This window comes from Carassius auratus, unplaced genomic scaffold (genome assembly GCF_003368295.1).
Source record: "Carassius auratus strain Wakin unplaced genomic scaffold, ASM336829v1 scaf_tig00006024, whole genome shotgun sequence".
Lineage (NCBI taxonomy): Eukaryota > Metazoa > Chordata > Actinopteri > Cypriniformes > Cyprinidae > Carassius > Carassius auratus.
This window is the reverse complement of record NW_020523728.1, coordinates 15660-31052: the sequence shown is the minus strand read 5'-3', so window position 1 is coordinate 31052 and position 15393 is coordinate 15660. Positions and strand designations below refer to the sequence as shown.

Below are 15393 nucleotides of genomic sequence, written 5' to 3'. Positions count from 1 at the left end.
GGGAAGCTGATTACTTGGAAAGAGGTTAGGACAGTTGGGATTTTGACATTAAAGCAACAGAACTGCTGCATGTAACAATGCCAATAATTATTTCGTCTCTTATTTGAGGAAATACATATTTGTGGTTTATATAGACACAATCTTTAAGTGCTTCGGACCTTTGTCTGTCCATTTTGCATTTTCATTGTATGATTCAGAATGCAGCCAGCTGAATTCTGGCTAATGTATTTAGTGGCTCAGAACATAGAGGCATCATCATCATTTCTCCTTGGCATTGGACAAAGAGAAATGGACTCATTCGCTAAAAATAACTTCTGTGGCTTGTGGAGTACTAATTTAAGACTCATATATAATATAGTACGCTGATAAACAATGGTGAGAATGCACGAAAGAAACTATTTTGTCTCACATATTTCAAATTAACAATACCGAATGCAATCATATAATAAATTGCACTTCTTTAGCTCAAATAAAAATCTTCTAAATACATGCCTTTAAAAATAAGCATCCGGCTCATATAGGTTCATTTTAAAATTATCGACAACAAGCAATTCATTAGCCAGTAGTTGCAAAATGAACCTAAACTGTTTCTTTGCACTGGGGACCAGTGTCTAATCACCATGTGGTTATGAAAATATAATCATATCAAAATATTTACAGTACATAAATTGCTTACCACAATAAAAGAATGCAATTTGTTCATACCAACACAATCATTTAGCATATAACAGAATATGTAGCTCACTACACAAAGACTCGAACATCTGGATAGGTAGGTAGGTCACTTGCTAAAATTAGGCCAGCCAACTTGAATTTAAGTAAGTCACAATGCCTCAAAAAGAGGAATTAAAACAATCTGGTTCGGTGGTATGATATACAAACAGCAGACAGAGAGATCTCCACCACTTGCATTATAAACCCTGAAATGTCTAGATCGGCATAATATTAGTGCAGAAAAGCAGTCTGGCATTCAAGACAAGCTTGCAAAATCAGCCCACACGCAAGCCGAGAAATAAATATGAGCACCCAGACTGGACATTTAGTTTAAATACAAATCAACATTCATTAATGCTTGGTGGCCTATATCAAAATTTCAGTCTAATCTGGCATTATTCAAATTAACAAACTGGAGGTAAAATGTTAAGATTTACCGCATTATGTGTCTGCGTCTGTCCAACTAGGATCAGGATGTTGGAGCAGATGATTGAAAGGCAGAAATTGATCAGAATGATTGATCTCTCCGACCTGATGTACCTGAAAACAAATTGTTGATTAAAGTTGCATCCCTCTAAAAGTGCAAAGTGCATTATTTGTAAAATCCCTTGTACTTCTATGCACTTACCTCCATAGAACTGCATACACCACGGTCAGTGTGATCAAGGCCAGGCAGGAAAGACCACAGCCTACTATTAGTGTCACAGATGGAACCCCTGAGTACTCCATAGCCTGTGAATGGCACACAAGAGCTTCAGTGAGCGATTTTCAAACCCTTGTACCACTAATAAAAGCCCATTTCAGTGCCTGGTAATAAAGCACATTATAGGATGCTTGCCTATTGCAGCAAGGCCATTTATACTGTCCAATATTAGAGGATTAAAGGACAAGCTTTTTTTTTTTTTTTTGGTCTGTAATTCAACCCCCCCCCCCCACCCCCCACATTAAATCTCCCCTTCACATGAATAAAATGTATTTAGTCTCCATTCACATACACGGTGCTTATTATCAACAGGTCGGGGCTTAATGCCACAAAGCATTATTAACTAAAATACATAATCTCTTTTAAAGCAAGTCAAACTATTTAGAGATCATCTTTGTAAATGCCCTGGGCAGGTATTTCCGGACATGCAAGAACAGCTTCTTGAATTGGAAAACATGGAAATCTCCCAAACTGAATGTTAATGCTATATTCTAATTAAAACTAAAATATGATAACACTGCTGTCATAAATTCATCATGCAAAATAATGGTATTATTAATGTACACTCAAGAGTGAACAAACAGGCAATGCTTCTTTGAAAATGGTGATTGGGTCTTTTAACTGTAGGGCAAGGCTTTTATTTGTCAATCAAAAATGTGAATGACTGGACTGTCCCAGTGCTTATACTGTCTCTTGTTCTGTTGTTTTAATGACTGTGGGGGAATCAATGGATACTGACCATAATTTTGAACACAATTAAGAATACATATGGCTACCTATCATTTTAAACTATTGCTTGCATTATTTGCACGGGCCTTAACTAAGCCCTCACAATGCACATCCAGTCCATTTGTTTTATGCCTTTTCCCCCCACAATTCCATCTGACAACCCCCCTCAATCCAGTTCCCAGGAGTCACAAGTCACTGTGACATATCAGCTGTGCATTGCAATGATAGGAGTTATCAAACTTTGCCCCTGCTGCATCATTGAGACGCAGACAACACCATCATTTTCACACGGGAGCCATTTATACACTGACTGCCCTCTGACTGGTCACATGGGCAGAGAAAAAATGGCTGCCTCTTACTCTGTAGGGTAAAACAGCCATGTTTTGCTGTCTACTGAACCCACTAGAAAAGAGATGGCTGATGGCAGCTGATGGCTGATAGTAAAGCATATATAAATGCTTAGAGCAATTTACAGCAAAGGCAAAGGAAAGATTAATATTACACATTAATCTAAGACAGTGAACTATCTTAATAAAGGAGGAAGCCATTATTACATAATATGAAAGCCATCATTTTTATGCACAATCCTGGTATATCTGCCTAATATCTCATAGCAAAGAAGTATTTTATTAATGTAAGTAGCAAAATTAATACTGAAATTGAAGAGGCCAGTGCTGATGCTCCTGTATCTCAAATGTGAACACATACGAATACACACATACAAATGCGAGCATGTACAAATGGTTTGAGCAACATTTAGGAAAGGTAAAATGGAGATTATGATGATCAATATTACTTTTTATTTTAATAAATGTGTAATGACATTTACTTAAACAGGAGATTCTGAGCTCTCTCTCTCTCTCTCTCTCTCTCACACACACACACACACACACACACGCTTTGCACAAGAAAGATTTCTATCATAATCAAACATTACATAATTAAAGTAAATTATTAAACATCCATCTGATTACAACCCACATTTTAATCAATACAGCATCCCTCGAGATCCCCCGCAGAAGACAATTCCAATACTTACTATTTCTCTGGGTTGTTGAGCCAAAATGGCGAAGGTAGATACCCGATCACATAAGCATTTGGTGTGGGATGCATCGGTGAGCACAGTTCTGCATCCTTTAGAGCTCCAGCTGCCCCAAGAATCGTTCCTACACAACACAGACAAGATTAAATCGCGTTAACAAGCCTTTTCTCTGTGAACCCGTCACTCCAAATCCTCTTCACTGCGCTCTCATCTCATCCAGTTTACTTCCTACTTAAGCGACAGAAAGTAAACGCAACGCTTTTTTAGTGCTGATCGTTCTGAGTGCGACTGAAGCGCTGAGGCTCTGGTGCTGAAAGACTCGCTGCTCACAGATACACTCACACCACATAACAAAATAAACCCGAACCTGCGATTCCTTTGACGCCTCTCCTCTAGTTTTGCTTCAGGTTTCTCTTATCGTTCTCTATCGATATGTATTTCCACTCACTTTTTCTAATTAGCGCTTTTTGGACGCTTTCCTTTCCTCAGTCAAGAAACAGCGGACGGCATCAGACTGATACTCTCTTGCCTCCTGCCTCGCGCTGCAGCGGAGGGGTGAGATGCCTCAGAAATAGTCCCCGTTTCTTGTTCGTTCATCCTGATTTCGGCATTTATTCTCGAATATCTTAAGTTAATCTAATTTTATAGCATTTAATTTCACAATATGCTTTTCCCGATAAATAAACGGCAGGGGAAAACGGAGCTTAAACGTTTACCACCCCATGAAAACGGGCTGGATGGTAGCAGCCAATTTCTCCTTTTCTGGCTAGCAAAATGATAGAATAGACATCTCACCTATTTATTAATGCTTACACATCTCGGCTGATATTGCAGCGGTAACATCTAAAGATCAGGCTGATATAGCTTACTTAGCCGGATAATACATTATTTAAGGCTAAAATAGTTAAATAAGTTATATGATAATTAAATATAAAATAATTTAAATAAGTTATATAATGATAACATTGTTTATCTTGTGTAAAATATTCATATTGAATCTCTGGTATAACAAAATCAGTTAGTCAAGAGCTACTAAGTATTATAATTAACCAGTTGAATACAATCACTGTAGTATAAAAGCAACACTGAATTATAGTTCCTCCAAAAGATGCATAACAAACACAGCCCTTTTTCCGGAGGCTGTATGACATGACATCCTAAGGCCTTAATTCCCCTGAGGAAGACTATGAGGATCTCCATAATTAAACTGCAGCAATTGCTCTCTTTTCAAGGTTTAATTAAGCTTTAAAACTCACACTTTTTTATATGCATGGATAACATGCATAATAACTTTCATTTAAAGAGTGTCATGCATTATATAATAGCATATCTTTCATATAGGAATATGAAATATATATGAATATTTCATATATGAAAATGCATGATTCACATGAAAATTTCATGACTGAATGTACATTAACTAATGAACTGTAATGATCCAAAAGCATTTCATGCATAGCAAATGCTTCTTGGTTTTGGATCATATTTAGCTCTAGATACAGTATGTGTACAACATAAATCAGGTTGGATCGATTCTCTCATGGAAGACGGAGTGCTGCCCTGTCCGGTGCAACAGCAAGCCAATAGTGACTGACTCCAGGCGTTTATTAGGACGTTGTGGAATAGACTGTTGTGGGTTACTGTGTCAGCAAACCAATTTGATCTGATACACTCAATACGCAGTCAATTCATCTGATCACTGACTGTATGGCATTAAAGAACCAACATTACCTTATAGCTATCAAAACAAAACGTTACTCTGGTAATTCCAGTTTGCATGGCTTATTTATGGAAGTTTGATATATTTTCTACCAGAGAAAAGGCCATTTATTTTCCGTTTAGTTGCATCTGTTCTCTTGTTACTCACTTGGTTCTTCCGGTCTGGGAGTAATTTTAAAGACACACAGTCTGTGGAGGAGTCAGTGGGTGTATAAATTACGCTAGGCTCAAGATAGGCTTGGTTTCTAGGCAATTGTACGAGTAGAGACTAATGACTTTTAATAGCCAAGATGTGACGCTGTCCATGGTACTGAATCACTACATTTAGGCTAGCAGAATGACACTGTAATCTCATTTGAATTCTGACATTTGGGGATTTGTCTTACTCTTAAGATTATTCAATATATCCTTTATATTTTATATCAATTGCACTGTTTGAATGCCAGGTAACTGGAAGTAATGCACTTAATATAGGAAGCGGTGTTCTTTGCTGGAACATTGCAATCAGTGGTCTATTCATGTCTGCTTTGCAGTTATTTTCGGACTGTTCATTTTATACATAAGCCTAACAATAACACTTTAAAGGCACTTTCATAATGCAACTCAGCGTACACCTAATTCAGGGTCATATGAAAAAAGTAGTAGTACTGTACACCTGACAAAATATAGCACAAATGCTCATAAACCACACATCTTTAGTCCTTGATTCCAACATCAAGAAAATTATATTTTATAAAAATGCATTAAACAAATTTAGCAACAAACATCCTGATAGCATATAATGTACATTGAAATCAAGCAGTTATCAGTTGCATATCACTAAACATGTTGTTTACTTTTTTAATAATTCCTCCTGATGTAGTTTTTCTTCAAGATGTGAACAGATATAAAAATAATAATCATAAAAAAGAGGGGAGAAGGCACTTATTTTGAAGATACAGTAATTATTCCATAAATGCATGAAACAAATTATCCATAAATGTATAAAACCTTTTAAATTCAAATTTAGGATTATGTAAAAACACCATTTTTGAACTATTTTTCCATATTTCTACATCCATTTTTTAAACATCACAACTTAATTTAAAATATAATAGCCCTGTCATGTGACAAATTAATTTTTTAAAGAGCAAATATTCCATGCACTCTCTCAATTAATGTACTGTAAGTTCATAAATGGTCATACTAATTATAAAAAAATACATTGATTTAAATTACAGCTATACTGAGTACTTGTCACTTGCAAGTCAGCTACCCATAAACCAATACAGACTGTTAATGCCACATAAGGTCATACAAATTTATACAGATTATGTGATTCTGTATTTTGTATGTTTTTGCTGGAAATTCTTCTACCCATTGAATAAATGAATGAATATTTCATGCCAAGTATGGCCCTCCTGTGATTTTTCATACATGCAAAAATTTATAGAGTTGTGAGTATTCAAACAAGAATCTGCATGACCGATGCAGAGTTAAGCAACATTTTGCCTTAGAGAGAAAGATTCTGCTTTTAAATCAAGGTAACGTATAATTTTCACAGTGCTGGGACATATACCACACCTTCCTGACAGTTTCGGAGAAACTGCTAATCAGTTTTGCTGGGATGGGGAAGAAATACTTTGAATCTGATTATATACAAATGCTATCATGAAGCCATGTCTAGGATAATGTAAGCCATTTAAGTGAACAAAGCTTATAAGCAAACAGGATTGTAATGGTGAGTTCAGGTATTCACAACACATTTTCCTCAATTTTTTCCCCAGTTACTCATTACCATAATTGTTTTTGTAAAACAGTGCCTCAGTACACCTACTACTTTCTTGCAAACAATGAACAAGCTTCATTGTTTTTCCTCACAAACACAGTGTCAATGGCAATCAACAACATGCATCCAAGTCTACATGAATAAGAAATCCAGTCTAGACACTTAACCTCAGTTTGTCCTCCAACCTCATGTTTTTCCAAATCTTTCGTGCTTTCTTGAAACGCAAAAAAATAAATACAATAGACTATGCCAGTCCTGTTTTCCATTACAATGAAAGGGGAACTAAAGCTTTCAAGTGTCAAAATGATGCAGAAGCAAAACTGGTTCTTAAAAATGGTGCTATATTTAAAGTTTCGGAAGTCATATTACTTCCTTATCTGAAGAACAGAACAAAATTTAAGTCGTTATACACAGATAATCTTCCTCCAGTGAGCTAGTAACCACAGCACCTGGATAATTGATTCACTGAGAAATCAAGAATTAGATCAGTCTGATTCATGACCAAATAATTCAGACCAATACTGAAATGGGACTGAACTGAAATAATCCTTTGAAAAGACTCAGTCTATTTTTGAATCCAAGCTTCTCTCATGAACATGTCTTGGAGATCTAGAAATAACAACAACAACAACAAAAATAATATATTTATATAGGAATAATCCCCCCCCCCCCCCCAAAAAAAAAATATATTTGTTGACAATTTACTCATGCTTAGGGCATTCAGGATGAAGGTGAGTTTATTTCTTCATCAAAACAGATTTGGAGAAATTTTGCATTACATCACTTGCTTTAGTGGATCCTATGCAGTGAATGGGTGCCATAATAATCAGAGTCCAAACAGCGGCTTAAAACATAATAATAACTCCGGTCCATCAATTAATGTCTTGTAAAGTGAAAATCTATGGGTTTGTAAGAAACAAATCCTCTATACTGATTATCGGGATTTTTTTATCAGCTGTTTGAACTCTCATTCTGATGGCACCCATTCATTGTAGAGGATCCATTGGCGAACATGTGATGTAGTGCTAAATTAATACAAGTCTGCTCCTATGAAGAAACAAACTAATCTACAATTTGGATGGCCTGAGGGTGAATAAATTTTCAGCTAATTTTTAAAACACGTTTCCAAATAAAGCTATTGAATGACTTCAGGACTTTTTGTTATGCTTTCTTAGTGCTTCTGTTGAAGCATGACAGGTTCCTAGATATTTTAAATAGATGGAAATGAGACTATCACAAGTCATACAAGGTTTAGAGCAACATGAGTGTGAGTTAATAATGAGAGTATTATATTTTTTTATGTGAATAAGTCCTTTAAATGTTCCACTCTGCCTGAACCCGTGATGTCAGAGGTTAAAAAAATGAAATTTCTCATTCGCAAGGAGCTTGTATACACTAGCGTATACATAATGACTTCCAAGAAGAGACGCATATTATGTTATGATATGAATGTCATCGAAATCAGCAGCTGTTTTCCCTCGTTGTTTGAGAAAATCTCTTGGGGCTAATTAAAATTGCACCTCAAAATATGCACAATCATGCTAGAGAGAGCTGATAGAGTTGTGCATTTGTGTTCTGTAATTGTTTGCTTGCACAGGCCAATTTTGATTTTGTGCAAAGAGTAAACACGCTAACAAACAAATTTATTAACGAACATGCGTCCACATAAATAATCATGCAAACAGATTAGAGACTTAACTCAACAGCAAATTTATTTAAATTTATCATGAACAGGCATGAAATCCACATTATTTGAGCCTAATAAGAGCGGATCTCTTTTAATAGCAAATATGAAGCCTGTTTATATTCTTGAGTGTTTTGGGGCAGAGACCCTTCCCTCTTTATAAGCCGCATATAATAATACCACAGGGCTAAAATCCATTCAAGTGGCTCAAATTACTCAAGGGGGCAGACTCGGGTGGCCCTTCATTCAATGAAAATTGAATTTGATAAATACGATTTCTCTGTGTTCTTATCGGTCACCGCACAGAGGTCTGGCTCATACTGCCTCAGAAGAACCATGTAATTTTCATATTTGAAGATGATTAAGATTAAATAGAAGCCAATTTCAATTTACAGCATGGGCCAGACAGGACTAAATAAGTAAATAATGAAATGACTGGGATTATACAGATATCATATAATTACTGAGAAACATCATAACAAAACATGGGGATAGTTTACCAGAAACTCAAAATTCTATCATCTTTTATTCTTATGTTGTTCCAAACGTGCAAAACTTTTGTTGTTGTTGTTGTTTTTGGTTTTTACTTTAACTGCATGGGCAAAAAAACAACAACAACAAAAAAAACACTAGCAGTATGGCAACAAATAGTCCATTGTACAGAGAACAAAATGAGAGCATTTAAATGAGGTCCATGTTCAGGTATAAATGTAAATGATGACACATTTTCATTTTTGGGGTGAACTATATCTTAAACTACTCAGATCATTTTAAGATTACTTTTAGGGTATCGTTATAATACTTTTCTAAACTTGGCACTCACACGACACTAAGAGAGAATCTTGTATGGAGATAAAATATTTAATAATACTAAAAGAATATGACAAAGGAAAAATAACAGCACATGGCATGGTACACACAGTACTACAATTTTCGAATTTAAATAAAACTTGTTAGCATTACAGACATCTCTGTGTGGCCAAACCTGACTCCCATTTATAGAAATCATCCCTTCAACAGAACCTGTCTCTGCACAGCCTGGCCAAAAGAAATACTTGGTTTATTAATTGCACGCTAAGGGAACAAAAGAGAAAAGGCTGCCAAATCCAAATGGACCAGATGAAAAGCAAAGACAAGACGGAATGTCTCTAAAGAGGGTCTACGGGCTATAGTCACAATCACGAGTGACAATAGAGAATATTAGATCCACCACGAAATCCATCACACGACATTTGTTCTAGACAAAGAGATTCTTTCATAGTAATTTAATGGTCATGGTAATTTAGCGGTTAAAAACCTGAGCGCAAAGATTTTAGGTTTAATGCTAGTAAGAATCGATCCATGAACCATCACAATTATGCCTAGGGTGATCTTCCATGCAGAAAATGTACTGTATGTCACTTTAAATTAGAAAACCACTTCAGAATGGAAAAATCTCCATAAAATATTGGGCCACCAGTGTTTCTACTTCCTGTGTCATGCATTAAACTTGTTTCTTTGGTTCAACAGGTATACTACCATCCAAGAGGTCAGTAAGATTGTTTTTCATACAGTATATTTTTGAAACAAGTCTTGAAAAGTCAATACGTCTGCATTTATTTGATCAAAAATAGAGTAAAAGTACAAATTACTCTTCAGTGTTACATACACATACAGAAATGTGACCCTGGACCACAAAATCAGTCTTAAGTTGCTGGGGTATATTTTTAGCAATAGCCAAAAATAAAAAAATAAAAAAATGTTTGGATCAAAATTATTTATTTTTCTTTTATGCCAAAAATCAGTAGGATATTAAGTAAAGATCATGTTCCATTAAGATGTTTTGTAAATCTCCTACCGTAAATATATCAAAACTTACATTTTGATTAGTAATATGCATTGCTAAGAACTTCATTTGGACAAGATTTTTTTTGCACCCTCAGATTCCAGATTTACAAATAGTTGTATCTTGACCAAATATTGTCCGATCCTAATAAACCATACATAAACGGAAAGCTTATTTATACATTTTTTCAAAAAAAAAAGTTTTTATAAAACTTATAAATAAATTAAAAGCTGATCTACAGTATAAATCTAAGTAAAATTTACACTTAAGACTGGTTTTGTGGTCCAGGGTCACAAATCATTCTAATATGCTGAATTGCTGCTAAGGAAACATTTCGTATTACAAAAACCATTTGCAACATTAACTGTACCTTTGTAGCGTTACTAAATAATAAAATAAAAACTAAACCTCTGAATGGTAGTGTATTTACAGTACTTCAAAACAGTTAAAAACAGTATTTACAGTACTTACAGTAAAAAAAGCACTTCAAAATGGGAAAATAAGGTTTATATCATCCTAATGTTACCTCTCATATAATTATCTCCAGCTATAGAAATGATTGCGGCTGGCCTGGCTGTAATGCCTTCTAGTGGTTGGGGATTTGTCCGTTTCATCTTTAACTCATACTTTACTGACACTGGAGTAATTATTCTCAAACAGTTTTTTAAAGGGCACTGGTGGAAGTGATCTCACACTGTAGTTTCCTAGAACCTGAAGGTTGTGTTAAGGTAAACTGGTCCTTGATCTATTCTGAAAGACCACATCTGGATACTTATGCTTTCAGAGTACTGTAGTGTATTTCTCAGTAATACAAGACCAGTTTTCCCATAATCAAAACATTTCATAACAACCACAATTTTAGTTGGAATGGTACATTATATGAAAAAGAAAAAATAAATCCATAAATGTTAAATGTAAAACTATAACATTACATTGAAAAGGCTGAAAAATATTGAGAAATATTAACAGTTTTAGTTGTATTGCTTAGCATTAGAAACCAGTTATATGAATTTGATTTAAGATTACAAAACGTTTTTTTTTCTGACCAATGACAGGAATTAATAAAATAAACCAGGTCAGTTCTGATTTCATGTTGACTTTAGAGTGAAAAGATAAGAGGAGCCTGACAGCACCACAAGTCTTCTAAATATTTTTCTATCAAATGTATTCTCTGAGAATAACACAATCAAAATTCTATTACTGCTAATGTCAACCACTGTTTCACCTCGATGGCAGTGGAAACATGTTTCCATGGATACAATGGCTGGATATTTCAACAAGCACCACAATTTATTATTGGCTGTGAAGTTATTGTATTAAAGGCTCATTTTCACAAATCAGAACACAATCTTGGAGACATAAAACTGACTTTCACTTACATAATAGAGCTGTCCCACAGTGCACAGAACGGATTCATTGTTCCCTGCAAGAGAACAAACACATACTGTGATTGGACACGCAGCACAATGATTAGACATCACAGTACATGCTAATAAAAAGACATTTTCACTATGATAGGCAATATCTCAAAGCATAAGTCACGTTATTTAAAAGATAAACAGGAAAGGGGAAAAAAGCGATGTGGAGAAAAGTGCTCCCATTGTAATCATCGGGGCCATATCTTGATAACACAATAAGGAGAGAAATAACTGGTGATGGCAAATTAATTACTGGACTAATTACTGCTATTTGTCTGTTGATTAATGAGCCTGAAACAGATGACACAGGCATTGTAGAGCTCCCTTTGATTGGCTGTACTGCTTCAAAGAGAAACAGAAAACTACATTTCTTTCCGAATTCAGCTCAGATACACCCAGATTCTTCTCCTAGTCTCAGTTTAAAAGGCCATATGTTTCATTGCTTTCTACATCAATTACACAATTACATGTGGAAGTGTTTGTATTGATGCAGAACAGATCATTTGCTGCAGAACCTTGTGTGTGTGTGTATTAGGGTGGCCATATGCGCCGTTCATACGGGACATGTCCCGGCCAAGATTTTAATATTACCTAAAACATCCAGAGCAGTTGGACCAATAACATGCAGGTATTGTGCTTAATCGACCAATCGTGGGGCTGCGTGTGAGAAGGTGAGATCAAGAGGGAACGATGAAAGCAATGCAAATATGCGCACGTGTTTGTTCGTTCGATTGACGTGAAGCGTTGCTGCACACAAATCCAAAAAAAACGAAGTGCGGCACAATACTTCAAGTCAAACGAATGAACAAACACGTGAAAGCGATTCGAAAGAATAAGGAGCCGTCTGCTTTGCTCTTTATAGCTCTCATGTATGTTACACAACAATCAGCCTGCACAGTGCAAATAGCCAATATTAAAGGCAATATTGAAATCCTGGCTGGGACGTGTCCCATATGAATGGTGCATATGGCCACCCCAGTGTGTATGCATATACAGTATACTATTTTAACCTTATTTTTATGCTAAGTTAGTGTTTACCGTTGCTGCTTTCTATAGTAGATCAATTGGTTATGATTCATATGATGCAAATAATAGATTATTCTGTGAATATGTGTTAAAGAGAACAAGTTATTATTAGCACAGTTATTATTTTTTGCACTATAAATAAATACATAAATAAGTATTTGTAATTTTTATAATAATGAATATAAAGAAATAATAATAATAATAATAAAATCCACATAAGATGCAGGACTTCTTTAAGCCCTTCTGATGATATTCCATAAATGGAGGATCTCTGGGACATAAAGGCTGTAGATTCCTTCCCTTGTGTAAAATAAATGGCATATTAACATGCTCCTTAAACCAACAGACCAGTGAAACAGTAAAAGAGTCCAAAACTAGGAGGTTTTAAAATATATGTGACCTCCACGTCAGCATTAATTAGCCTCTACGGACTGTTTTTGTGAAGCGTGTTGAGATCTGACTGGTGCTTACATTAGCTAGATGAGCTAACTCAATCTCCAGCTGGGCTTCTGTAACCCTGGGTTCTGGTCGGACAATCACAGCAATCACTTTCGAGTTCACAGCAGTGTTATTCCTGTGGGTTAGATCACACAACAGTCAGGTCATGCTTGAATGAGAAATGCTAATTTCAATACTTCCATTATCATCAGCATTGATTTTTGTTTAAACTCCCCATTCTGAGCATTTAAATGGAAATGGCTCATTTAGCACAGAACTGTCTTTCCAGGTTGGACTCAGTTTAGAAAATCGGTGTGAGGTCGTGATTTTTGGTTTCTCCCTTCAAATAAGATATTTTCTGTTCGCAGAGGCCAGAAATAGTGATATGCTTGACTACTTTTTAGAAGGTGAAATAATTAGACTATAAATAAATGAAATATCAAGATCTAACTCTAAAGATGGACAAAGTTACAATATATTAAACATTGACAAATTGAAAATTGTTTAGCTTTTGATTAACCCGAAATGATCGCCTCTGGGTAAAACGATCACATAGAGATGGAAAGCAGTCATTTGTCATCACTAGACACAAAAAGTTACTTCAAGTACTTTTATGTGCTTTATTACTTTTTTAATTTCATTATTAAAACCAATATTGGTTGGCATAAATTGTAAACATTCGAGTGCGCTTATCTAATGCAACAGGGGTGCAAAAATCCTTTCGATATTAAGATTCAAGTACACTCAGCATCGCTCTCCTTGCATGCTTCTTCCTCCTCTAAACTAAACCAATTTTCCTCGTATAACATTTGTCAACTTGAACTGTTTAGGGCATGATTTCATGGTCCATTTAAAAAGAAGCAAAGACAGAAAATGAATGCCCAACAAGTAGCTTCTCAAAAGACTACAAAAAAGCTACATCTGAGACATACTCCTCAGCCCTCACTGTCTGTCACATTCTTTTTAGTTTTGATTATGGTATTTAGAATGCATATGAATTGAGAAGACTATGCCAAGGAAAATTAATTTGTCTTTGTCTGCAAATAGATCAGCCTAAAGGCAAAAATGATTCCTTTCAAAATAAATGTACAGATGGGATCAGACATTATCCGTGCATGGTTAACCAGCCTCTTGGTTAAATCAAGCAGATGTGGTGTTGCGTGGTGTCATGACTGTCCACACATCCTGAAATGCATGAAATAACACAAACTCTTAAAAATGAAGATTACAATTCTGTAATTATATACTCCATCAGGTAATCATTTCCAGCGTTTAAAACAGTATTGGGGCACAGGCCCGCTTCAAAAAAGTGAGCTCATATTTTGATATTATCATTTTTAATGCTGTTTGGATATAAATGGATATACAGTCTTGTACAAGCCATTCACAAGCTGCATGTGCAAAAAAGAGCTGCATTGTCATTGTTGTAGATGACACAATTTAACACACATACTTGATTGCTTAACATTTACAGGTTGGTATACACCAATCTAACACAGTAAAAAGGGTCTAGCAACACCCCAATAAAACACAAAAGGTTTACCATATAATGAAAGTCAAAGGTGACCAGAAAACAGCACCATTATTAAAGTGGTCCATATAACTAAATTTGGATACTATATTCCAATATATTAAAGCTATACAACTGACTAAGAATTTTATTAATTGATAATCTTACACAGAAAAATAAAATAAAATTCTGAGCTGTAAATAAAACAGATTATTGGATGATTACTGGAGTGTGTTTTACAAATGTATACATTTATTAGCAATTTCTGGATGAAAATTGTTTCTGAACCAATTTATTTTCTCAGTGTATCTGAAAGCCATAGTGATTAATTACTTTCAATACATATAGAAGAAAAAAGAAACAGTTTGCATGTTCTGGTATCAATTTCCACAAAATCCTAATATATATATATATATTTTTTCCCATAATAATAATAATAATAATAATAATAATAATAATAACCACACATTTCTTGTAACTATCACACCAGAGTATTTTGTCTTGTGATTAAATGTTCAGCAACATGATCTGTCTTTAAAACTCCTTCTGCTATGTTGTTCTTTGTAACACTTTTCTTCTGTTATCTTCTACTGTTTGTACTGATCTCCATCTCCCTACTGGCTTTAGTAAAATCCAACATTGCTCAAGAACAGAGGACCGCCCTTTTTCTCTGTTCTTCCATGAACTCTCTCCCTGTCGGTGGGAATTGCACGAGGGAATCAAACTGGGGTTTGCTGAGGTTTGACTGACAGCTCAGAGCCACACCAGGAAAGGTCTGTCCTGTCCTGTGTGTCTCTGGAGGTTTGACTAGAAGTCC

General features: G+C 35.3%; 1 pseudogene; it reads right to left on the bottom strand.

The window, feature by feature from the left end:
* Positions 1-15393, bottom strand: part of LOC113071133 (adhesion G protein-coupled receptor B3-like) — a 50880-nt pseudogene that overhangs the window by 20892 nt on the left and 14595 nt on the right.